Below are 26942 nucleotides of genomic sequence, written 5' to 3' on the forward strand. Positions count from 1 at the left end.
ACAGGGAGGGAAACATCACACACGCGGACCTGTTGCGGGGGTGGGAGCAAGGGGAGGGAAGGCATTAGGACAAATACCTAATGTATGTGGGGCTTAAAACCTAGATGATGGGTTGATAGGTGCAGCAAACCACCATGGCCCATTTATACCTATGTAACAAACCTACACATTCTGCATATGTATCCCAGAACTTAAAGTAAAATTAAAATAATAAATAAATAAATAAATAAATAAATAGATTGTGTATCTTTAAGTAAGAAGAACTCTAGATACAGCCCTGTTGGTTGCTGTGGTGGGCAGCCTTTGGGATGGTCCCCAGTCATGCCACCTCCTGGTATTCACACCCTTGTCTAATTCCCTCCCCTGGAGTGGGGGCTGGATTTATTGACTTACTTCTAACAGTTAGAATATGGCAGAAGTGACTGGATTATAAAAAGACCAGGTCACTTTTAATACTGGGTTATAAAAAGGCTGTGGCTTCTGCCCTGGGGCTTTTCCTCTCTCAAACTGCTGACTGTGGTGGGAGCCAGCTGCCATGTTAAGTAGCCCTGTGGAGAGGCCCACATGATGAGAAGCAGAGGCCCCCAAGGACCCATGGGTGTGCGTGGGAGCAAATCTTTCTCCAGTTCTGCCTTGAGATGACTGCATCCCCAGCTAACAGCTTGATTGTAACCTCACAAGAGACCCTGAGCCTGAACCAACCAACTAAGCTGCTTCCAGATTCCTGGCCCTCAGAAACCGTGAAGCACTGCATGATTGTTGTATGAAGCCAGCTAGCGTGGGGTCATTTGTGACTCAGCAACAGACAATTAATACAATCATGTTCTCAAAATGACCTTCTTGTACTTCTCCCTTCTAACTCCTGCAGCACCACGTGAGTGAGCTCATGGGCAGAAACTATCTCATGTTTCCTAACGATGTGAGCCAGCCCTAGTCAGCCCTCTCCACAGAAGTAGATGATAGATTCTTTGAAGGCAGGGACTGTATCTTAAAAGTAAACAGACATTGTTCACAGAGTATTTATAGAATTACCTTGGAAGAATTTTCCTGTTTCCTAGCAGAAAACCGGTAGGAGCCATTATTTTGCTGGGGTAATTGTTTCTAGTTTTCTCTTTCTCTCTGGACCAGCCTAGGAAGTATGATCCTTCCTCCACCAGTGATGTGTTTATTTGATAACAGTAAAAAAAAAAAGAAAAGTTTTTGACCAAACACCTACAAGCTTTTTTCAATTACCTGGTAAAGTCACTTAAGCTGAACTCTTTTGCAGCACTGATCCTTTTCTTTCTCCTTTTCGAATTGCTAGATGGGAGAGAAAATGGTCTTTGGATGATAAAGCCTGTTTCCAGGTTATCTTTGAGAAAAATGTAATCCACTGTATTCTTCTGCTCCAAGTTTTTCTCCTGCCTCCTGATTTTCTTGGCTCTTATCTCCTTTTCATTATTTCACAGTTGCTTGGGCACCTAAAAAACTTCTCCCTCCCTAACTCCCTGACCCTCATTTTCCAGAGTTTGTTTCATGGCACTTCCAAGCCACCTCACCCCTGATGCTTGTCACTAGGTTGAGAAAAAGCTGGCAGAGAGGACAGGCTTCTAGAAAATGATCTTTTCCAGTCAACTCAATAGTAGCTTGGCCTAATAGTAAACCTAAAGAGTTAAGAATTCATAGTCTGATGTTAGCTTGAAAGGGCTGTATCTAAACTCTTTCTAACCAATGAAGAATGGATGCTTTGTTAAATGTAGAAATCTCTGGACCAGGGACCATCTTGTACTGTATTTTTAAATTTCTTTCTTTTTCCTGGGGATGGAACTAACATTTTCCAAATGGTGGAGACAGGCTTTATGGGATGTGTGTATGTGTATGTGTTAAATTCTTTTCTAAAATGTATTTAAGGTCCAGGTACGGTGGCTCACACTTGTCTGTCTGTAATCCCAGCACTTTGGGAGGACGAGGTGAGCAGATTGCTTGAGCCCAGGAGTTTGAGAACAGTCTCGGGAACATGGCAAAACCCTATCTCTATAAAAAATATAAAAATTAGCTGTATGTGGTGGTGCATGCCTATTGTCCCAGGTACTCAGGAGGCTGAGGCGGGAGGAACACTTGAGCCCAGGAGGTGGAGGCCACAGTGAGTCATGTTTGCACCACTGCACTCCAGCCTGGAAGACAGAGCAAGACTCTGTCTCAAAAATAAATAAAATAAAATGAAATGAAATGTATTTAAGGGCTTTTCTATTCTAAGTTCAGGAACTTTGTTTTGTCTAGAAATTACATCCTCATCTTAAAAGTGCACTTGATCCTAAGAACTGTGAAGACCTTTGCCCAAAGCGAAGGAGAAAAAAAAAGACACGACAAGTTACCATCCATGTGTGCAAAAGTTATCTGTTACTTTTGACCCTGACTCAGTTTACAACCTCTATCCTGTGTCCTCCATGGCCTTTCCTGGTGAGTCAGCACCATCATTATTGTTTCCTACCCCTCTTCTAGGATGGAGGTCATTGTACTAGGTGAGTGGTTAGGTAAAGCAAATAATAACTATGATCAAATAATGTCCCTATAACTACAAGCTGTTGGAAAACTCTTAACTGGAACTACAAACTCCTGATTCAGGAAATCATAAAAAAAGAGAGTAAATAAGTATCTGAAATTTCAAATCAAAATAGTATTATTTGCTTATTTCAAAGCAAGTTTATTCTGTAAATCCAGGAGTTGGGAACATTTATCTTTAAAGTATCAGATAGTATATTAATGAGATAGCTTTGCCACAGCTTCCCCTGAAGTGATAGTATCCTAGAATTGGCAGGTTGTTTTTCTAGAAAGTTTAGCAAGGATATTTTTTACAACATTCCCCGAAATTATTCAGTTCCGAATTTATATAGAATGCACATTAAGACTAGTTTAGAGTAGAATTACTGAAAGGAATTAGCTGCTTATACGACAAAAATATCACCAACACGGAGGTGAATAGCCCACTCTTGCCTTGCAAAAGTGGATGTAATAGTTTTGTTATACAACTTCCTGCCTCAATTCAGCTCATTTTTCCTGCCAACAGAACCAGAGTGTGGGCCTGTGGGACTCTCCGAGTTGGGACTCCCTGGATCCCTTAGCTTCTGTTTCTTCACAAGCAAGCCTCAAAGCCCGGTACAGTAAACATATAATAAAACAAAGCTCTGCTGCGACTGAAACAACAGAGCATGCACAGCAAATTAATTTAAATAAAGCATGTCAAATATTTGCTTCACTTTAAATTCATAAAATGCCATTTCATTAAATTGTGTTTTCATTTATGTCAGGCAACTGTCATGCCAAAGCTACTTTTTATTATTTTAGAAGTTAGGAAATGTAGGAAAATACACTTTTAGAATAAAATACTGTCATGATAGAGATATTTGAGCCCTGTAATATTGATTTTATAGAGGAATGATGGATTGTGAAGTCTAAGGTTTTATTGTACTGCAATTAGAATAAACATTCATGGAAGGTCTCTACCTCCCCTCTATGATAACCCTGTGACAACTGTCATTTGGCACCTCTGAGAAGTAACACTCCTGGCTCTCATGACTCATGTACATCTTGTAGTAAGAGGCAGGGGTCTGAGCAGGCTGGGATCAAGACAAGGATGCTAAGGAAAACAAGAAGGCCTGCCTGAAAGGGAAGTTAATTTGTGAGTCATGGGGCCACCACTTCTAACTCCTGGGACTGCTTCTCACACTGACAAATCTCTGAGTTCCCCTTTCCTTCCCCTGACCCCTAGTGAGGTGATCATGGACTCTCCTCCCAGAAAGGCACAACAATCCTGAATTTTGGAACTCTTTCCTGGCATTGTTTCCTGGTACACAATGACTTCTCACTAAGCATGATATTATTACATTACTTTTTGAAGAACAAGACTTCTCATTCATTGCTAAAATCAACAACACATATTGGGTAACCACTCTGATCCAGCACTTTAATAGGTGCTACAGCTGTAGGATGATTGAGATAGAATCTCTTGACTCTGGAAGAACTTATGGTCTAGTAGGCAGAAATATTCATTAAAAAAATTCCAACATAAATGGATGTGGCATTCACTCCTAGAACATGTCTCCTTGGAACTGAACTCTCTTCACCCTAGAAAGAAGCATGTAAAAGGGCCAGAACTATCTGGGGAAAGTGAGCCATTTAGAAGGAGGAGCACCCTCTCCAAAGGAGTTAAGATCCATGACCATTTCAAGTAGGCAGCAGAGGCATCATCTTGAGGATTTCACTAAAGCTAATATTTCAATGAGATTGATTCTAAGTGTAAATTAGAAATATTTTTAAAATCTTTATCAGATACTCAAAGTCACAAGGTTTTCTTTTTTTATTTTCTGGCTATTAGGGAAAAGCAATTTTAAAAATACAGATATAGGATAGCAACTCTTAGTAGACTCTTTGGGTATCCATCAAACAAGTGATGACTTCTTTCCTCTATAACTATCCTCCCTCCAGCATATCCCTATGGAGATGGAGAGATGAGGACTATAGCCCCAGGCCCCTGAACCTGGTGAAAACAGCTGACCTGACTTGGGTCAGTTCTCTGCCTGGGAATTTAGAGTGGAGACTAAAAGAGTGCTAATTGGTCTTCAGTGTCCAGAGGAAAAGCACCTTTAAGAGTTGTGCAGAGTCCATCACAAGCATGAAAACACAGAGAGAGGACAGCGTTGGTCATCAAGAGAAGCAGAAATGAGAGATGGAGACAGCACATCGTGGGTTTCTGGAAACGCATTAGTTCCTGGGGTCAGTCCCTTCCCAACATGTGCCCTTTGCTCTTTTGTTCTGCAAGACACCCATGGATTCTGCAACACACTTCCTCTCTTAGGTAAACCAGCTCCAGTTGGTTTCTGTAACTTGCAACCAGAAGTTCTGTGGTTTAGGTATAGTCCAGCCTAAATGACTGAATGGACCAAGGCATCAGCCATTTCCTCACTTGGATGCTATAGAATTTCAGGTCAGTATGGTTCCCTGGCCCCAACTTACACCTACTGAATCTGAATCGCCTAGGGTAAGGGTCCAGGAAACCACATTTTGTAACAAGTTCTTAGGATGTTCTGATGGGTTGCCAGGTTTTGAATTGCTGGATAACATGGTAATCCTTGTAATGGGATTCCTGCTGTGTATCAAGTGCTTCTGCATGGACTGTCTCTCTGTCTTCCCCACTACACTGTGATGTAGGTGGTATCTATTAGGGGAAATGTTGATTCATCTCCTGATGTTTCCTCCCATATGGAGGCAGCTCTACGAGTTGTAACTCTCCTGTCTCATCTCCATCCCCTTATTCACTAGTGATCTATCTCCTTGCTAAGTTTGGAAGAAGAAATCGAACACATGTAGTCTAGGCTCTTCCTCTTCTTCCTTTATGGAGTTGGCCTGCCTGCAGAGACCAGGTGCTCTCAAATGCACTCCTCTTTCCTAGAAATCCCTCTCCACATGCTCTGTCCCTGCCTGCAGGGATCTGCAGGGGAGGGACCCTCCCCAGTGCAGTGCAGCTGCGACTGGGCAGGAAGAAGCCCTCCTCATCTCAAGGTTCAATGTTATAGGTGCAGGTAAAACTAATATCATCAAATATCAGTTTACCAAGGTGAAATCTTGGTCTATACCTGGCTCTCTTCTTTGTCTTACATTTCTATTTGTTCAGAGCTCTGACAGGGAAGAGGGGTGCTATTGATTGGGCTCCTCAGGACCCCTTCCTTATTACATGTTTTCAGATAAAACCATTTTTCGACACCAGAGTCTAAGCTCTTTCCTCTGCCCGCTCAGGGAACCTCTGGAGAGGGCTTCTCAAACTCACTGCACATGCACATCCAATCCCCTGGAAATTTGTGAAAATGTAGATTCTGATTCTGAAGGTCTGGGATGGGTTTAGTGTGTCTGCATTTCTAAACAGCTTCCAGGTGACTCTGATGTCACCACTGGAAGGTCCACACTGGACCCATGAGGTTACGTAAAGGATCACTTCCAGATGTCCAGAGCCATATAGGTTGTGATGGGCAGAATAACGACCCCTCAAAGACACCCATGCCTTAGTCTCTGGAATCTGTGAATATGCTACCTTATATGGCAAAGGGGACTTAAGGTTGCTCATCAGCTGACCTTAAAATAGGGAGAGTAACCTGATGAACTGGGTATTCCTAGTGTACTCACAAGGGTCCCTAAAAGTGGAAGAGGGAGGCAGGAGAGGAAATCGGAGTGATGCTGTGTGAGAACTCCATCAACCATTGCCGGCTTTGATATGGAGGAAGAGGGCACCAGCCAGAGAGCCTGGGTAGCCTGTACCCTGCATGGAAAATGCAAGAAAACAGGTTCTCCCCCAGAGCCTCCGGAAAGAATGCAGCCCTGCCAACACCTTGGCAACAGCTCAGTGTGGCCTGTGTCTGACCTACGGAGCAGTAAGATAATACATTTCTATTATTTTCAGCCATGAAGTCTGTGGTCATCTGTTTTGACATCAGTAGGAAATAATACATAGATACTTCCCTTCCAGCAGTATAATCTGTAAGCCTGGACTATTTCAACCAGGGAACCAGCCTGAGAGGTTTATGTGTAGGGAGATGCTTGGTAAAAATGTAGTGTTCCTTGATGAAAAAGTCTAAAGTTTTAAATGCCAAAACTACCAGACTGAGTGAATAGGACCAACTAATGCCTGAACAAGTTTGATTTTAAGTTAAGTGAGCATGACGAGCACGTTGTTAAAAACTCAGACCTGATTAAATCTCTGATGAAGCACAGCATGATAAATGCCAGGCGACCACAGCTCTGTGAAAACCAAATGCAGTATGCAGAGCGGGGGAGATTTCCTGTGGGGCTGGATGCCTGCCCCTGAGGAAAGCAACATGGTCACCACGTGGTTTGTGCTAATAGTGGTTTTCTGCTGCAGGGAAACATCTCGTCCACGCTGCCCAGTCTAGTTTTTTTCAGATAAAGAGTGGGAGGATAAAGAAGTTGCGATGGTATCACTTACTGTGGGGAGACCCACTCGTTCTGGGCCAAGTCTTCACCAACTGAATGTCAGGTTATGAAAATAAACTTTTAAAATGCTTCTGCCCAGAGCTGGAGAATGGAGTGTGGCTGCTGGAATTAGCATAAATCATGTGATTGGGTGTATTTATTTATTCAATCATTATTTCATGTATTCTGTCATTGGCCCATTCATTCATCAAATATTTGCTATGCATCTACCCTATGCCCAGCCTTGACAACACAAGGTGAAACACTGTGTAGTCTTACTCTCAAGGAGATGTCAATCTAGTTGAAGAGAATGATCTGTGCTCCCGTGTATAGTATTGAGTGCTCTGTTCACTAATTGAGCTCTGCCCTCAGATGCTAAGGAAACATGGGTGCCTAATTCAGTCTAGGTTTGGGGGTAAAGACGGAGTCAGAGAGGGTTTGAGGAGGAGGCAATGTTCAGGATGAACTTTAAAAGGAGAGAATTAGTTTGGAGCAGGCATTCTAGTGGGAGGAACAACATGGTACTATGAAAGAGCATAGAACATTCTGGACTTGGGTGTGGCCAGAATACAGGGTGCATTCCTATAGGGATCTAAGAAGAGATGAGGCTGGAAAGACAAGCCTGGTCCTGAATTGTTGTGCATTCCTTGCTGAGAAAGTGAGAACAGTGAAAATGGTTAGTGAGTGTTAGGCAGGGATGTGAACGGCCACCAGGGTTCTGTGGGGAAAGTGTCCTGACAGGAGGGAGTCTGGATGCAGGTAGGTCAGATGGGAACAAAGGGAATTTCAGAGTCTGAATGGGGCTACAGGCATGGATGCTCTTTTTAAGGAAAGACTCACCTTAGCACTAAACTAAAGTGTATTTTAAATTGGGATGAGGGCTTCAAAATGTATCCAGCTCACTTGAAAAAGCATGAAGGAAATAGTAGGAAAGTGGCAAACGTGGAAGGTTCTTGTTGGTGGCTGCAATATGTTCTTTAGGCTCCAAAAGAGTTTGTAGACGGAGAATGGATGGATGTGAGGACTGTGCTTAATATCCAATTTTATATTGTTGTCATCTGTTGTGATTATAGGCTTGGCTCTTGGTTTTTTATTCAAAACTATTTATTCAGAAAATTTCTTATTCAGAATTCGAGTTTATTCCTCATTAATTCAGTGGTGGCTTTCTGTAACCTAGTGATTCAATTACCTAATAGCACCTGCCTGAAATGATTAACATAAGAGGAAGCCATGGGGTTGTATTTGATATAAATGATTTGTTTCCTGAAGTTGTAATTTTATTAAGGGGGGACCCAGTGAACCACCTTTGCAAATAAGGCAAGGTCCTGGTTTCTGCGAGGTACCTGGAAGGTTAATGAATGATTAGCAGCTAACAAATGACAGCATGGCCCAGGAGGAAAGTGGAGCTTCTCAAGTGGTGGGTCAGCATCCTGGAAAAATGAGGAATGGTTTCTAAGGGACTGTGAGGTCCACTTCCTGATAAGGTTGGGTATCAAGGAGAGAGGGAGAAGTGACCGTGCTCATGATATCACTCCCTGACACACCTTCAATCTAATTGCTTGAACCTTTCCCATATGGATCAAGCAGGGATTGAACTTCACCACTCCCTTCTGGGTTTCTGTTTCTCTGAAACAGATCCAGGCAGACTGGTACCAGCAGGACCTGAGCTTTTCTGAAGTGACTATGGCAATATACTAGGATCTTTCAGTTAGCTGCTGATTTAAGAGTTTAAGTCGGAGGGAACAGGAAGAATTAGGGCACTATCTATTAAAAAATATTCTATTATTTTGTTCGGCAATTGAAAAAATACATTTTGTTTGTAGTGCATTGTTTAGTAATTATACCCATTTGTTGATAGAAGAATAAACATATGGATATGCGCACAACTTATATGTCATATAAGGACAGAGATAATTTGTACTTCTCAAGACATAAATTGAATATTTTCATGATTTTGACACTTTTTAATCCCTGAGAGTTCTGAAGCACAAATTAGTACATCTGAAAGCTGAGAGAGAGAGAGAGAGAGAGAGAGAGAGAGAGACCTTCAAATACAGCACAGTGGTGCCAACCCCTCACCTCTAAATCCATATCCATCCCCACAAGTAGAGGTGCTGAAATATCTTTTCTGGACACTTTCCTCTACCTCCCCTCAACATTTCCTCCTCTGCTCTTCTCACATATGCTTCAGCTCCTGTACTGCTTTATCTTTACATTCTAGAAAAAATAGGGGCCTGTGGCTCAGTGCTGCCTATCGCCATAGTGGTATTCTAGGAGTTCTTTTCTGGGAGACTGTGTAAGTCAACTGTGACTTCACAGGGGAAAAGTACACCCATGTGCAGGTGGAGGAATAGGCAGGTGGAGGATGATTTTTTTCTACCCAAATCCCTTCTGTGAGGACTGATCTACTCAAAAGTTTGGTTTGACCTACTCCCATGAAATATGTCTTCCCTACCTCTTCCCTAATCTTCTCCTTATAAGGGACACAGGTTGACATTTAAGCAGTTGAAAAAATGGAATAATTTCATGGGAATTTTTAAAAATACAGATTCCTAGGCCAGTCCCCAACTGATAGAATTAGCCTCTCCATGAGGTGAGACCTAGGAATCTGTATTTGTGTAAAAACTGTCCTGCTGGTTTTGGTTTTGGTATACTTGGTGAAAAAGGTAGCATTTAGGTCCCAGAGGCAGAGAACCTGTGTTTCATACACACTTCCTTGCACAGATGATAAGTTTCTTTAGCTGACTCTGATCCCTTTATTTGCTGTGTGTCTTGCTCACATCTCCGCATATGTGATGTGGGTCTGGATCATTTGTCTGTTTTTAGTTAGTCTACCCACTGTACATGTTTCCAGGCTGCTCAGCACAGAAACACAAGCAGCGTTGGAGATCCTAGTGCATAGCCATTCCCTAGGTTCCTTTCCAGAGCCCAGTGTGCTAGACAAGCACAAGAAAGAACTCCGGAGCCTTAGAGAAACAAGCTACTAATTCTCTACTTAGGAGGAGTGTTGATGGTTTAAGTAACCAAATAAATAAATATCCCCTTCATTCATTCACTTCTTCTGAAAACTCACAGATTTCCCAGATATTACACTGAAATATAATACTTCTGTAAGCAGATGTGTTTATACATTTGTAATCACGTGTATTGTCATGACTCAATTTGAGAACAAAATTTAGATTGCAAGCTTGAATTGCTGCTTCAGCTAAGTCTGTTCATCCTGGACTGGCTTCATGCACAACAAAGGCCTTGTACAAGCAAGAGCAGCTGCATTAAGCCAAGTCACCCACAGGGCCAGGTCTAGTGAACATCTCTCAGACTGCACAGTCTTGGGACACACAAGTATGTCCACAGAGGTCTGTCCTCAATCCCGTCCCCATTCCTCCTCTCATATCTCCCCCCTACAGTCCTAAATATCATCACAAGGCTCCTGATTTTCATGGAGGTCATCATCTTTTCCATTAATGTCATTATCATATTCCAGGGTCCATTAGAACTCCTGCTGTAATGAGAACTTTGGGTGTAGCTGTTCATTATTTTCCTGGTCACCCACAGCTCTAGTTGTCATGATGAATGCCCTGCATACAATTCTCACCTGTATCACACAGTCCCTCTTGCTGCCATTAAGAGGATCATCTTTTTCCCCCCATTCTGTAGTCATCACCTCATTATAACTCCATTACCTTTTAGCATCATCTACATTATAACTCCATTATCTTTCACATAGCCACCATTACCTCCCTTATCACCCCCTCTACATTTCAGTTGCCCTCACCTTCTCCTTTACAGCCACCAGCTTTTCAATTACAGGTCCATTATCTTTATTATTACCTCAGTTACAAGCATAATTGCTACCATAACAAATTTCAATGTCTTTATCCACCCCTTTGCCATGCAAGAACCTGGCCACCTTTGATAAAGCTACAGGCATCTCTGTTATTCACTGGACATGTAGTCCAACATCTCCATTAATGTTAGAATTCCCTTCTTTTCTTTCATCAAATCACCCATGATAATGTTAACTACAAAAGTTCCGCCACTTTCTACAGCAATTTCACTATTGCCATTGTCACTCTTATTTACACTCACTCCTGCATCCTCATTTATCTTTCTGTAACAGCCAGAGAGTAATAATCCTCATCTTAAAGACACCAACACAGTCCTCTGTTACAGTCACCTCTCTGACTCTAAGAATTCTAACTACCAATGTCTTCCTTAAGGTAATTCAAGACCATACTAATATAACTGCAGTGCATACCGGCATTTCTGATCTTCCAGTGTGTGTGTTCGGGGGAAGGAAATTGTTTACAATTGTCCCGTTTTATCCATTAAATTTTGAGCTCATGGTGGACTAGACCTCATTTCCTTCCAAGAGCACTTAGCATCTGGACAAAGTTAGCATTCAGCAGGTGTGGCTGATTGAAGGACCAAAAATGCATCACCACACTTCCTTTATCTTTACACTTGCAGTCTATTGCTGTCGCATTGATCACTATCAAAACCTCATCAATATACTCTTTACCGTTTCATTACCTCAGGCTCTTCCTCTTCATGGAGAGATGCATCTACTCTTCCATTTCTTGGCCATTATCACAATAATTATCACAGCTTCAATTGCAGTGGCTCCATTATAATTCATTACCTCTTCTGATGAAGGAGAGATAGGCTACTCCACCGGGGTGCCCTGCTTTCCTTTCAGAACAGCCCTCAGCTCCCACAAGGAATCGTGGTCTCTTTGCCACCAAATCTATTGTGACTTCTCCCCTAACATGCTTTTATCATTGCATAAGTGATATTTACACTCTAACTTGGAAGTGACAAGATTCAACTTACAAAAGGCAGCCTGATTTCCTTCCTGGTGTCTGGCTGTATGGTCTTGGATAAATCATTCAGGATAGCGCTTGCGTGAAGGAGCCCTGGACTCAAACTACTTGGGTTCAAATTCCTGTTCTTCCACTTACTGAGTTGCTTGAATTCATGCAAATTATTTAGTTTTTCTGCATCTGGATTTTCTTATTCATAAAATAGAGATAGTAATAATACCTACTATTATTGGTTGTTGGGAGGAGTAAACCAGTTAATACACATAAAGTAATCAAAAAGTGCTTAGCATATCGAAAACACTTGATAAATCTTAACTCCTCTCAGGACTCTATTTTTCCCTAGCTTGAGAATGAGGGTTGAGGTAGAATGAACTCTGAAGTCCTAGATTGAACATTTGATGGGTCTGTGATTCTGGTATCAGATGAACAGAGTTCTGGCAGAATCCTTACATTACAATTCTTAAATCATCTCCCAGCTTTATTGTTCTCTGCTGACTAAGCAGAGAAGTATGGCACTCCCTTGGCCCACGGCCACAGTTGTTCTGCACTGGGGCCAATTTCCAGGCATTTTCTTCCTCAAGCCTAACAAACAACTTGCTGTGGTTTTGCCACTGCTGGACTTAGCTGCATACTCGTATATTAACCCTGCCACCTGGCCAACCTCACAAATAGCCCTGCTCTGTTTTTCCATATTAAACAATGCTGAGCCTTCTCAGGTGGCACTTGAACATGTCCAACTGTAATGCTGGAGTTATTCAGTTGGTCAGGGCTGCTCCAGGCCTCATGGCCAAGGATGCATAGTTTGATTCTGGCTTTGTTGCATTGTGATTTTTCTGCTCTTCTCTCTCTTTCTCTCTCTCTCTCTCTCTCTCTCTCTCTCTCTCTCTCTCTCTCTCTCCCCACTTCTGGCTATATTTTCTCCCCACCTTCTCCTCATTAGCCCTCCATGTCCACCACTTGCATCCATCACCCTAAATCCTGCCTTTCCTAGCAGGGTGCCACGTTCCAAAATTATTTTTCCCTCTTCTTGCATCCTTATTTCTCCCCTTCTCTGCTTTTTCCTCCTTCCATGGCCCTTAGACAGAAATTCTACTAACATAATTAGCATTCCAGTGTGGACAAACAAGTCTCTCAGAACACCTACCCTTCTGAAGGGAAATCTGGAAGAGGCAATACCTTGACAAGAATATACCTCAAATAGTAGGATTTCAGACAACTTGGCAGAACTGGTGTTATTCATTTGTTAGTTTGTGTCCTTTTCTTAAAATTTGGATGGGATGAGGATGGGATGGCAAGTAATTTGAGGGGCAGGGAGATTCCACTGTGCCAATCAAAATATATTTTGTTGGCGATATCCTGCTCTCCATAGAACTCTCTGAAATGTATTTAATATATCGTCCTTACTTTACCAATCTCTTCATTTCTCACAGAGCCTCCTAGAACCTCCAGCTAATGAAGCCATCTCATTTGCTGTGGAGCTTCTGTGGGTTCTTTACACCCAATTGTTAGTCATATGAGAACTCAGTTGTCAATGGTCACTCTGAAGGGTGTGAGGTCTTCAGTGTAAACAGCATTCCTGTCAAGTAAACATGAGGAAAAATGCCTGACTTTGTGATTACAGAGGCAACAAAAACCGACTGGTTGTGGTCCAATTCTACATAGACGACTGGGATCACAGAAATATTTTCTGCCTCTAAATTGTCGGTCTTTGGTCAAGGCAATCCAAGGGTTGGCACAGGGACACGTGAGTGGCAGCTGCTCTACCATCACCATCCTCAGAAACTTTTTCTGTTTTCTCTTCTCTTTCATCTCCTCCTTTTGTTCTTACTTTTTCCTCTTACTTTTTTTCATAGTCTGAGGTGTCATGCTCATTTGGTCTTCCTGGGTTTGTGCCACCTCTATTTTCAAGGCCCAGCTCAATGCTTGTGGCCTCTCCCATGGGGTTTTCTCTGGTCTCCTCCACTCCCATGAACCCTATGACACTTGCTCTATTTCTGCTTTCACTACTATAACACAGTCAATGCCAGGAAGTAGTATTTACAGCTTGATTATATTGTCACGAACTGATATTTTGTTTGTTTCCTGGGTTTAGAATAGCCCTCTTGGATAAATTCTTAGCCCATTGAGTGCAGCAAGCATGATACATACTTCTTTTGTGTGGCCTGTGATGCATGCTTTTATACTTGACACAAAAATTACTCAACAAAGACTTGCTTAACTATGCCTTCTACTACTTTCTCTTAATTTTCCTTTAGCTGCCTTGCATTTCCTTTTATACACCCCACTCCACTTCTCCTTTTCTTTTCTCCTGCCTAAATGCCACAGGCTGGCGCCACTCAAAGCCACTGCTTAAGTGTGCTGGATGCCACGTGGGCTTAGGAGATTTCTGACTCCTAGTTTCCTAGGAGCTAGGGACTGTGTCTAAGAGTGACAACTCAGGTACCACACTAGATAGGGCTAAATCATGGCCAATCAGAATCTTTTGGTTTGAGACATTGTATGTTCTTACTCATAAGTGGGAGCTAAGCTATGAGGACGCAAAGGTATAAGAATGACACAATGGACTTTGGGCACTCAGCAGGAAAGGGTAGAAAGGGAGTGAGGGATGAAAGACTACAAATTGGGTGCAGCATATACTGCTCGGGTGATGGGTGAACCAAAATCTCACAAATCACCACTAAAGAGCTTACTCATGTAACCAAATACCACCTGTTCTCCAATAACCTATGGAAAAAAAAATTGGTTTTTTTAAACAGAACTTATGCAAAACTACAATCTGTAGGCAAAAAAATTAAGTTAATACAATATGTAGTACTGGAGAAAAAAAAAGAATCATTTGGTTTGGCATGAGACAGAGAGGTTAACCTCAGGGATGTAAAAAGATGCCGAGAGAGAAAAAAAAAAAAAAAGGCTGTTATGAGGCCATTTAGGTCCACACATAAAGAAACTCGATCACAAAATTATCACTACTGGTTCACTTGTTAATGACGTATTTGTTAACAATATAGATACTTTCATTTGGGGAAAAATCCGGACAATTTAAATTTGCCTTTATGACATACCAGCGGATAATTTTATAAAGCTTTTTCACCATAAATATGGGTCCTGCTTGTGATCAATTCTCATCTGTATGTTGGAAAGCAATTTCAGTAAGTACTTAGCTTAATCAATTTGTATCTGCACATTGACCTTCGGGACTCTGTGCGTGGGTCCCATCATGCAGTGTGCTCTGCAATTCTCTGTCTCTTTAGACAGCATATTTCTCAATATTTGTACATAGTTTTCATATTCAATCAATGCAATCATCTGTTCTCTACCTTCAACCACTTCCCTTGACTGCGGAGTTGAGAATCCAGCAGCGCCTCTGTCACTTGTGTGTATTAGAGAATACTTGTTTACTATTTCCCCGAAACCTGAAGAACTGCAAAGATAGTGGGGCACTGTGGGATAGCAAAAATAATGTGAAAAATAAAAATAAATTTATAAGCTTGTTTACACAATTATGCAAATGATGAGCACTTATACATGGCTGATTCCTCAATTATTCATGGTTTGAAGCCCTTGAAAATTCAATTCAACTCAATAACCTTTTCTTCAGTTCTTATTATGAGCAAGGTACTGTAATTTGAGGAAGGGGAGACAAAGATACAATTCGATAAGGAACATTAGAGAAATATACAAATGACTGCAATACAAGTTGAATAAGCACAGTAAGAAAAAGTACAATACATGCTCTGAGGGTTTAGTGCAGAAGAGATAACATCTGTTTGGGTGGATTCTTGGAGAATGGAGGAGATTACATTAGAATCCCCTCTTCTCCATTCCTAGCACAGGTTATTTTGGTTGAGGTCCTTATCTCCTCTCATCTGGACTATTAGAGCAACTTCCTATCGGATCTCCCTCTCTAATTGCTGTTTCCTGAGTGATCTTTCTAAAGGCAATGTGATTATGTCACTCCTGCCTTTAAACCCTCTATTGTTTCCATTGTTTGCAAGAAAAGGTTAAAGTTTCTCAGGATCTCCACTCAAAGTCTAAATGTCTGTCATTCTGTGAGGCCTCAGTACTCCTTGTCTCCCTGCCATGTACATAGCGCCTTCTACACGTCATGCTGCTTGGACCCCATGATCTCAATGACCTTGCCCATGCTGCTCCTCCTACTGAACTGGCCTCCCTCTTCTCTCTTTTTCTCATTTCCTTTCATGGGTCCCCCATTTGCTGGAGAACTTCTTTGACACTTTCCTTGCTGCCCCCTCCTGCAAGACAGGGCTGATGATTCTCACCCTGCCTCTCTATAGTGCATAGCCTCACCATCTCACTGTCACACTGTAATTAGGCGTGATGGAGGCATGCCTTGCCTTCCTTGTAAGAGTGTGTCCTCCATGTGTTCAGAGTCCAGAGAGGGTGTGGCACCTAGTATATGCTAAATGCATGTCTGCCGAATTATGTTGAATTTGTTGCACGGGTAGGTAGGATGCATTGTTTTCCATAGGATTCAGGGATAAGTAAATGGTGAGAAGTGAATGTAGAATGTTCTTCCCTGGAATCCAGGACAAGAGAAAGAGAGAGTGAATAAGGAAATCAAGGGAAAGGTTTTTTGTTTGTTTGTTTTAATGGAGACCAAGTCTCGTTTACAAGCAGAAGAAAAACAACTTATAGAGAATGAGAGAAAATGCAAGTAAGGAAAGGAGAGCAATGGGTGGATCAGGCTATAGAGGAGAAGGGTAAAGAAGAGACCAAGGACTCAGTGGAAGAGTTAGTTGTGGCCAGGAGGAACCCTTTCTCTCTAGAGACATGTCAAAAGCAAGTTGGGCAGGATGATTGCACAGAAGCATTCTGAGAAGGAGAGTGAAACTGAGCAAGCTCTTTCTGTATGGCTCCAGGCTTAGTGAAGGAGGAAGTGAGTTTGCATGTAAACTGCCAGTTGATGCATCCAATGCCATTACATTTTGCACATGTAAACCACAAGATGTTGAGAGCAAACACAAGTACTAGGAAGGTACTTGGACAAGCAGTCACCTGTTAGATAATATGGTCTTAATGAAAGCCTTGTCACAATGGCACGGAATGCTTAATTTCCTGAGAAATGGGTGGGCCAAGGCATGGAGGTTCTGCCAAGACCTCCTCTGATACTCCTCTTTCCCCTTCCATAGTGATATGGTTTGGCTGTGTCCCCACTGAAATCTCATCTTGAATTGCAGTTTCCGTAATTCCCACATGTCATGGGAGAGACCTGGTGGAAGGTACTTGAATCATGTGGGCGGTTACCTCTATGCTGCTATTTTCATGATGGTAAGTGAGTTTTCCTGAGATCTGACAGTTTTATAAGGGGCTTTTCCCTTTTTGCTTGGCACTTCTCCTTCCTGCCATCATATGAAGAAGGACATATTTGCTTCCTCTTCTGCCATGATTGTAAGTTTCCTGAGGCCTCCCAACCATGCTGAACTGTGAGTCAATTAAACCTCTTTCTTTTGTAAATAACCCAGTCCCAGGCAGTTCTTTACAGAAGTGTGAGAACAGACTAATACACATAGGAAACAGCCACTTGGGCTCTGACTGATCAGAGGTTTGGCACAGAGTCAAACACTGCAATTCTGGAGTTGTACTTTGCTGAGCTTCCTCAATCTGGTTTTATCATGTAGCAAAGCAGACATTTACACTCTAACTGTAGTTTCTGATCAAAGCCATAGTTTAAATGGATTATAAGTAATTTCCTCCTGAAGTCCCTCAAGAGTCCCTGAAGTCTGGGGTGAATTTTGGACTGGTAGGGCCAGTGCAGGAAAAGTGGGTTTGCCCACAGCTATGCCCAAACCCCAGGTCCCCTCCTTCACCTACCTGGCTCCTTGGAGTCCTTAACATCCCTCCAGGGGAATATGATGGGCAGTCATTCCCCACCTGAGTGCTAATGCTCAAGGGTTAAGCTCAAGGTTTAGCTTCTCTTGAAAGTCTGTAAGAGCAGCTACATTTGTTGAACATTTCACAAAGAAGCTTAAATTCAGAGATACTTCTTTCATGACCACCCATATCTAGAAGGGCAAAACGTGTTTTCAGGAGTTTCAAGATTTAATTCTGGGGATAGCCAGGTGCCTAGTTTGGTTGGGACAATATAGCAAGCAGATAACTCGGTTTATTTGTTTGTAAGAATATATTTACCTAAACATTGAACCATCTGTTTATGTCTACTTTTGCTTGTTTTTTCAAATTCCTCTTTCCCACTTTGCTTTTATTTTTATAAAATCTGACAGAAGGGTATTAAGTTGAAAGGCTATGTCTATTTGGCTTGATAAGTGTGTTTTTCCTTTTTGGGAGTGAACCCACCCTTAAGAGTTACAGAGTGTGCTGAACATATTCATAAAGTGAAACATTCATATTTCTCACTATTTTACATTATTCTCTGCCAAAGTCAGGTACTAACAGCATTAATATCAAAGTAAATTGCTAAATAATAGTTGCTCAATAAAGGTTATTGTCTAGAATTGAAAGTTATCATAAGGTGTAGGGGTATAGAATGAAGCTTTTCCATAAATTATCACAACTGAAAGATAGGACTCTGTCCTGGGCCCCTTCCCCCAAATTACCATTTTTTGAAAGTGCATGATCTTGGAGACATATCTACACACAGAATCATAGACCGTTAGAGATGAAGGGCACCTTATGGACACACACAAACCCAGTTTTAGGCTGCAAAATGGGAGAAGGTAGTACGGTACTTCAAAACCTGTCTGCAGTACAGAGCAGGCTTGAAGCTGGGAGCTCAACTCCCCAAATATCACATTTATCTCAATTTGGTAAGAAGCTGAAAACCTATCTGGGACCATTTAAATTCTAATGTTATTAAGGGCTCATCTAATCAGCTTTTAAAATAAGCTGCTTCGAATGCATGGGAAATGAAGGTGAGATAGAAGCAGGCAAGCAAGGCAGTTCAGGCCAGCCTGTGAGCACCTGGGTTTGAATTGCCAAGGAGCCATGAGGGGACCTGGCTGCCTACCTATTTGGTAACCCCTGCAATTCCAACACCAAGCCATGCTAGTGAAAAGTGATTTGTAAATGTGTTGGGGAGGGGACTAATCTGGACAAGCTCTGTTCTCCTGTGAGGTAGTTCAGACACATGTGACAAGCTTGGCCGGGAAAGATGGACTACCCTCTGTGCCAGGAGGTGACTTTGAGATTTAATCAGCAGGGTTTGTCAAATATTCTTTTATCCCAAGTGCTTTCCCTGAGCAGAGTGCAGGTCAGTAAAAATGTCTCCATTGTAATACACTGCCAGTGATGCTTTCGTGACAGGCGCCATTAGCTGCTGGTACACCATGGTCCACCTTCCAGCTCTGCTTGGTTGCAGAGAACTTGATCTGAACCAGCTGGTATCCTAGAAGCAACAAATTAACCAAGTCTCCCTTAAGTGTGAATGGTTAATAGCCAGTGTGATGTGATAATGCCTCTTGTGAACTTGAATGTCCAAAGGTGTTTTAAATGGCATGGAGTACTTTGCAGTCAAGTGCCCCCAAGGGAGGCAGGCTGCCGCTGAGGGTGTTCTGGACCGATTCAAACACGGGGCTTCAGAAAAGACTTGCCTTAAGTCTGCAGAGTAGCATGATGGAAACGGAGACTGCAGTGAGTCTGAGGAAGAAAATGAGCTCCTGAACAAACTTTTCTGAACAAACTTTAGCAATTGTATAACAGAGAGAGAAGACTGGTGGCCGTATTATTGTTTTGTACAATGAAAAAGGGCCACACCTGTTTGAAAAGTTCCCAGTTCAGTATATCAAGCTTGAGTGCCATGGAAAGTTATTAACGGAGCAAAATATTCACTGTGCCTGCCAACTCTGTGAATCCTAACAGCCTTCTCCTGTGGACCATTTTTTAGAGGTTATTATTTCAACCTGAAAATTCTTTAGACATATATATGTGGTATGAAAAAGGAATTAGGAAAGCTTTTAAATTAAAGGAAATAAAACGACAGGTTTTTCCTCCAGCCATATAGTTATGGATAGAGATAAAGAGATGGATATTTTTTCATAATACTTTATTAGGGGTTTTGGAACTCCAGAAATTTTAGAGTGAGACTGGTGAATAATTTAGCACTGATTCATGCAGGCCCAGTACAGGCACGAGCAGGCTGGGAGTCAAGTCTAGCTTCTTGGAGGGACTGAGCACAGTAACACACTTTTATTACCAACCGCATCATGAAATGCATTCAGAAATATTTTATGAGAAGCCAAAGCCTCGGTACCCGGTTTCTCCAGCTTTTTCAGAGACTGCATGAAGCCCAGAGGAGCTAATGCTGTTGACCACCTCATTTCAAGGAGACTAGCCCCCAGGGTGTTGTTTCAATAACAGAGGGTCTCGGATCCCTGGGAATATGCAGTTACTAATGAAAGCCTCAAACTGGCCATGGGAATGATTAATGATCAAATGTTCACAGGAAATGGTACCTTTCGAGATGGTGTCCTCGATGTTTTCTCTTTACTGCACGTTCTTTAATCCTAATTCCAAAAGAAACCTGCCCTCTATGCAGTTAAAATGATAGAGCCACCTGAAACAGAAATAAGGGAGGGAAGAAATATATTAATGGTTTCAAAATAAGAAAGCCTGGTTTCCTTTTTATTCTAAGTGCCACATCTCCTTTAAAATAAATTCGTATGTGCACCATGTGAATTTCCAAAGCAAAAAAAAATTGTTGCTTAGTTGCTTCTTCTCTCCAGAGACTTTCATTTATTTCATTGATTTTCTTTCATTCATCTCATAGTTTTCAATAAAAAGGTAAATATTTGAGGTAAACAAATCTATAGAATGATTATAAATCCAGAAATGTGCTTCATGTCTTTGAAAGTGGCTGTAATAACATGCTTAGCTGATCTGATTATGATAAATGCTTGGTACTCCCTCCAAAAAGCCTTCCATACAAACCTCTGCTCCCCAACCTGACCCCCTCTTATGTCCTTAATGTCCTTGGCACTCTAAGCATTCCTACGTCGTGAAAGTCTCCATGTACTATAAACCTCTTTATGTGTGCCATGCTCACTCTGGACTCCCAACTTTTCAGGGTCAGAGTCTTTGACTTGCTCACTGCTTTAGTTCCTGTCCCAAGCACAATGCCAGTGCATAAAAGTTCAACAAAGAAGGAATAAATGCATGCAAAACAAAGAGTCATTCTCCCAGGTTAGAACAACCTCCAACAGAAGCAGTGGCATCAATTGTTAAGTGAGAGGCTTCTGAGTAAGCACATTTGTTAGCCTCTGTAATCAGGGGTCCTACACAGATCTTGGACCAGACCTCCACTACAAAATTTCCAAGGATGTGTCAACACAGTTGGTGGCTTGATAATTATGCATTCAAGGGCTTGCTTCTCACAAACCCTGCTAAGTCTTCTCCAAATGGGACACTGAGCCTCAGGGTTATCATTTATAGATGACTCAAGAGGATGGATTTGCAAAAATCAGGTGATGTCTGAGAGAGGAAGAAGCAGGCATTTGGCTGAGGTGCAGGCTTGCTCATTTAAGACATTTGTGAATAAATTAACCTTCCCTGGAAGACCTCATGAAACCTCAGAACTGGAAGAAGTGTAAAGATTATTTAGCTCTGGAAGGGCAAACATTTTCCATCTTGAGTGAATACTCCAGTGCATCCACTGTGGCTGCCTGGAGAGTGGGGACAAGAAGAATTCTGAGGTGGCATCACAGGGAAAGAACTGGTCATCAATGGGTTTGCCAGGGCCCAGGACTGGGAGGTGTTGCAGGTGATATAAATGCCAGGTATTTTTCTCTTCCAATTCTAATCTGGCTGCTCACCAAATGGAAGAACTGCAGGTTCTTTGGACAGTGTAATTTAGATGGTAGTTGTCCACAAATTGCAGCCTATTTGGGGGGCAGATAGCTCTGAGGCTAGAAAATCTCTTCTTCCATGGAATTACAACTCCCCCTCCTGTTTGCTTCCATCCACTGACCTTTCTTTTCCTCATCCTCACCTGTGAGGTGCTGACTTCACTCTCAGAAAGCTGGTCCAATATCTTTTGAACCAACTACATCAAAAGTCATGAAAAATATTAGGAAAATCCCCTTCACTTGAGTTTATTGAAAACACTGAGTACCTTTGACATGCTATTTTATCGTTATCTGTTTCTCCAACTAGATGTAGGCACAGTTGTTCACTCATTCAACTAACACGTTTATTACATTTTAAAGTTCTTCATTTGATATTCCTAAAATTATAAAAGTGACACATGCTTATTAAAATAAAAATGTCAATATAAAAATGTATGCAGAAGATGCTAATCATTTCCTCCAATCTCAGTTCCTTAAGTAACATTTTAATACACTGGTAAGTATCCTTCCACCCTGTCATAATTCCCAGGAAACAGCTTGAGACTGGATATGTACACAGAAGGCTTACTGAGACTTAACTCCTGAGGGCTATGGCACCCAGGGGAAGTACAGGAAGTGGAACTGACCAGAGGGAACGTTGGAGTTGTCCTGCATTGAAAAAGGACCCAGGTCTTTGGGCCCCACATGCACCCATCTTTGGCTCTGGGCTGCCCCAGGGAGAGGATGGGCAAAGAAGCTCTTTTTGGCTGATGGTGATGCCTGAAAAGGGACTCAGCTGTGAGCTGTCAGCAGCCAACGCTCCCAGCAGCTGCAGAATTGAGTGCCTCAGTTGGGTGGTGTCTCAAAGCACCCAAATATACACCCTCCCTTTTGCTCATTTAAACCTAATTATGCATATATAACAGATATATGGGATGTTTTTGTTTATCGTTTTAAACTGAAATACTCTGCAACTTGCTTTGACTTAACATACAAACATTATCATTTTTCCTCTAATTTATTTAAGCATACATACACATACTTTTACAAGATTATATTATACATGTAGAATTTTTAGTGCACTCTCTTTTTTTTTCTCCATTGCTTGCCTCTCTCCACCTCCTCTCCTTCCCTGCACCATCCACATTACCTTAGCCCCTGTGTTGGCAGCATGGAGTACAACCTTTTAGACTTCCTTTCACACTCATTTAACCACATATATACATATGTGAATGTAGATATGTGCACTTATTTACTTTTTCAGTCATTGGCAGCAACAATTTACTGAGAGCCTTGTGAGTACCCAGGCCCATGCCAGGCACCGGGAATATGAGGAAGAGGATACAGCCACCACCTGCAAGGAGCTCCTGTCTTTGAGGGAGAGGGACATGGGAACTTGTCAGGGCATGCACCTCCAAAGTGATTGAGAGGACTAGAACTAAAATGCAGGGCTTCTGTATTCTAGTCCTGTCCTCTTTTCCACTTAACCAGTTTTATTTATTTAAACAGGTTTCCAACTGTTGACTGAACTGCCAAACTGAACTGGAGTGTGTGTGCCAATCTTCCTGAAGTCATTACCACGCTAGCTCTGATAGAATGCAGCTCATTGTGAACCCCATATACTGGCCCTTGTGATATCTTACCTCACTAATAGGTCCACTTAATTTGATGAACAAGTCCTACAGCCCTAATATCACACAAAGGCCTTATCTTAAGATAGATTCATATAACTGGTGACAAGGCAAAGGATTATTATGACAGCCATTCTTGAAGCTGATGTGTCACAATGTAGTCACATATTCCTGCAGCAGCAAGTTCTAGAGGCAAAACTATTAGCTGAGACAAATATGGGGTATAGGGCTCATGCGCCCAAATCCTTTTAACTTACACAGTTTCAGAGGGACCCGAGGGAGAGGGGAAGTGGCACCCCAAGAGACATACACGAGAGTAAAGAGCATGCTGACCTGACCCTCCTGCAGCTTCAGCAAATGGATGTGTTCTTCTGTCCACGCTGCAACCTACTCATTTACCTGCATGTCTCCTTTTCAGTGTCCAGCATTATCTGGGGTCAACTTGCAACAGCTCATCTTTGGAAAAAATTTCCTGTGAAATATGTCTGGGAAATGTACATTGTATTTTCCTTCCTCATCAAGTGCTGACCCCTTTGTAACACAGGTGAGTTCAGCCATCTGAGGGACTTGGCTTGGACTTCGTAGCATGGGCTCCGTGCCCCTGACTGCCTTGGCAAGAGCTGAGGATCTGGACAGTCCAAAAAGTGCAGCCCAAAAAGTGCAGCCCAAGAGACTCTGTTGACCTCAATCACAGATTTTTCTCCAGAGCTTTGTGTTTTTGTCCTCTTTGGCTTAGGCGAGTCATGGACTTTAGAAGAAAGACACCTGCTGGGCCAGGTGAGATCCAACAATCAAGAACTGCAGAGGTTTCAGACTTCACAGTAACAGTTCATTTTGACATGCAGTATAAGCTTTGTTGCTTGAAAGGTTTTGGTTGATGTACTGCAAATTGCTGGAGATGTTCCCATAATGGCTATTTGATCCCAAGGATGCTGATCAGCTATAGACAAAATTGCCCAATACCCCAAAGTATGGTCAATTCATTTTGTTCTCAATTCTCACAGCAGTTGGTTGCTGAACAATGGATCAGATTGTGAACAGCCTTCAAATTGTACTTAGTCATCTTAATGTGAAAATGGGAAATTTAGGCAACTGTTGGTGATCTGACCCATATTCTGCTTCAGACTCACAAAGTTTCCTACCAGGAGGGATCTTGAATGGCTGTTATTTCAGACTCCTACTTTCAGGCATACAAATCTGAATGCTTCTTAGAAGGATTTCTCTGACCCACTGGTATTGGCAAGGCTTTGCAATTCAGCAGAGTGTAAGAAGTTCATGAATTCTCCATTTATCTACTGACGCATAACAAATTACCCTAAAACTCAGTGGTTGAAAATAATAAACATTTATTATCTCATAATTTCTGTGGGTCAGGAATTCAGAAGCAGTTTATCTGAGTGGTTCTGGCTAAGGGTCTCTCATGAGGTTTCAGTCAAGATGTTGAAGGCTGCAGTCTTCAACCTGGTAGGAATAGAGGATCTGCTTCCAAGATGACTCATTTGTGTGATGCTGGTCATTGCAGAAGGCCTCAGCTTCTCCCCATGTGGGCTTCTACAAGGGTTCTTGAGTGTCCTTACAACGTGGTGGCTAACTTCCCCCAGAGTGAACAATCTGAGAAAGTGCAAGGTGGAAGCCACAGTGTCTTGTAAGACTAAGCTCACCATCATTTCTGCAATATTCTACTGGTACACAGGTTAGCCCCATTTAATGAGGAAAAAAGCTGCAGAATTGCATGAATGTCTTAAAGCAAGGATCAACTGGGGGTCATCTTGAAGGCTAGCTGCTACAAATGCTTTCCACTTTTGCTTTGTCAATAATGGTAAAGACAAGGAAGAAGACATTTCTCTTTCTTGTATCTACCTGGAACAACAAATGAAAAGTGTAACATTTAGCTCAAATCCTAGCTCCTACCAGCCACAGACTTGGAAAGGAATTTACTGAAACCCTCTAAGCACTTATTTTCTTATCTGTAAGGTGGGAATAATAATATTTCTTTACAGGGTTGCTGTGAGAATGTGCAGCAGAAGGAAGGAACTCGAAACTTGTTAGTTCCTTTCCCTTCTCTCACATTCTTTCCTCTTGGGGTCATGATGTAACAACTGAACGCTGTAGTTAAATGGCTGGTCCTCAAAGTCAGCCTTCCTCCCCACTCACCCGACACCACCCTGTTTCGTAAATCCTGGGAAGGGCTCGGCCTTGGCTATTTAGGTTTCTCGTTTCCTGAGGAAGATTTGCTGAGGCTTAATAAAATCAGGATGTGTGAGAGACACTGAAGTTCTTTCATGTCTTAATTAGCAGTTAATTAAGTGGAGGTGCTGGTGTCTGGAATATCTGACAGACAGATTCCATAATTATCTTTTATTATTATTACTAAGGAAAATATGATCAGGGAGTTCAAGTTTTCCCAGAATCTCAGGTTTAATTGAATGACCCAGTGGAGGATCAAAATGAACAGGCTGCCCTTTCCGCACTGTTTTATTAAAAATATTTTGAAATTGAGTGGTCTCTTCCACGCAGGAGCTTTGTTGGTGATCTTTAACTAGGCCTAGAGGAAGCTTGGTGTGCCACCTCGGGGTTGCAGGGTCCCTCCAGGAAAGCACACAGTCACACTTTGATGACTGCACCAGCAGCATTTTATTAACACCCCGCTCCTCCTCCCAGGGAAGGTCTTGGTTTGGAGGTCAGAAGACATTGCTTTAAGGTCTGAACTAGAGAAGAGAAGAGAGGTGCTTTTTAAATGTTGCCTTAATGATATTGGCCTCAGTCTTTTAGAATTTTCATCCAGGAGGTGCAACAAATGCCTAATTTGATATTGGTGACTCAACAACCTCATGCTCACACAAGAGCAATGGACCATCCTGGCTGAGGCTGGCCATGCCTGGAGGACTCACAGGGTTTTGGGTGTCCTGAGGGATGTTGAGGAAAGCAAGCTGGGGTCTGCCTCCCTTGTATGCTGAATTCGCATGGGGTGGACTCTCCACAGAAGTTGTTTAACAGTGACTAGACAAGCCATTCTAAGCCTTCAGTCTTCTAGAGTTTCCTTGGGACAGCCGAACATATGTCAGACTACCTTCTCACCTCGGAGAGAGCTGCACAGTGTCACTATCCACACACAGGTGTGTGTTTGTGCAGATGGCATCACACCTCCTAGATTTAGTGCTACCTCATTCTCATGATTTCTAAAGGGATTATTTGGATGAGTCCTCACACACTACCCAAGTGCATCAGGGCTCTGACCCGGGTGTCTGGCAGGTTCTAAGTGGTGTCATTTGGTATCCTTTATCTAGTTAGTAATTTCCATTATTCATAATTCAAGATTCAGACAAGATCATTCATCAGGTCTAACAAGAGATTTGAGATCTGTGGGACAGCTGGTACTAGAGGGGCTACAGGATTCTGGCTTGGCTTCTGGGCTGCTAAGGTAAAGACTGGCTTTCCCTGCCTATAGTGGCTGATAGATATGGTATGGCTCTGTGTCCCCACCCACATCTCACCTTGAATTGTAATAATCCCCACATGTCAAGGACGCGGCCAGGTGGAGATAATAGAATCATAAGGGTGGTTTCCTCCATGCTGCTGTTCTCATGAGAGTGACTGAGTTCTCAGGAGATCTGATGGTTTTATAAGGGGATTTTCCCCTCTGCTTGGTACTTTTCTCTCTTGCCACCATGTGAAGAAGGACATGTTTTCTTCCCCTGCCACCATGATTGTAAGTTTCCTGAGGCCTCCCC

General features: G+C 42.3%; 1 protein-coding gene across 1 annotated transcript in view; it reads right to left on the bottom strand.

Annotated features, from left to right (window-relative positions):
• TNR (tenascin R) overlaps positions 1–26942 on the bottom strand; it is a 270873-nt gene that overhangs the window by 175972 nt on the left and 67959 nt on the right. The window contains exon 3 of the mRNA XM_011981430.1: positions 20213–20313. The gene's annotated coding sequence lies outside the window, so the exon portion shown is untranslated. The remainder of the gene's footprint in view (positions 1–20212; positions 20314–26942) is intronic.

Source organism: Mandrillus leucophaeus, unplaced genomic scaffold (assembly GCF_000951045.1).
Source record: "Mandrillus leucophaeus isolate KB7577 unplaced genomic scaffold, Mleu.le_1.0 Scaffold226, whole genome shotgun sequence".
In the NCBI taxonomy this organism is placed as follows: Eukaryota; Metazoa; Chordata; class Mammalia; order Primates; family Cercopithecidae; genus Mandrillus; species Mandrillus leucophaeus.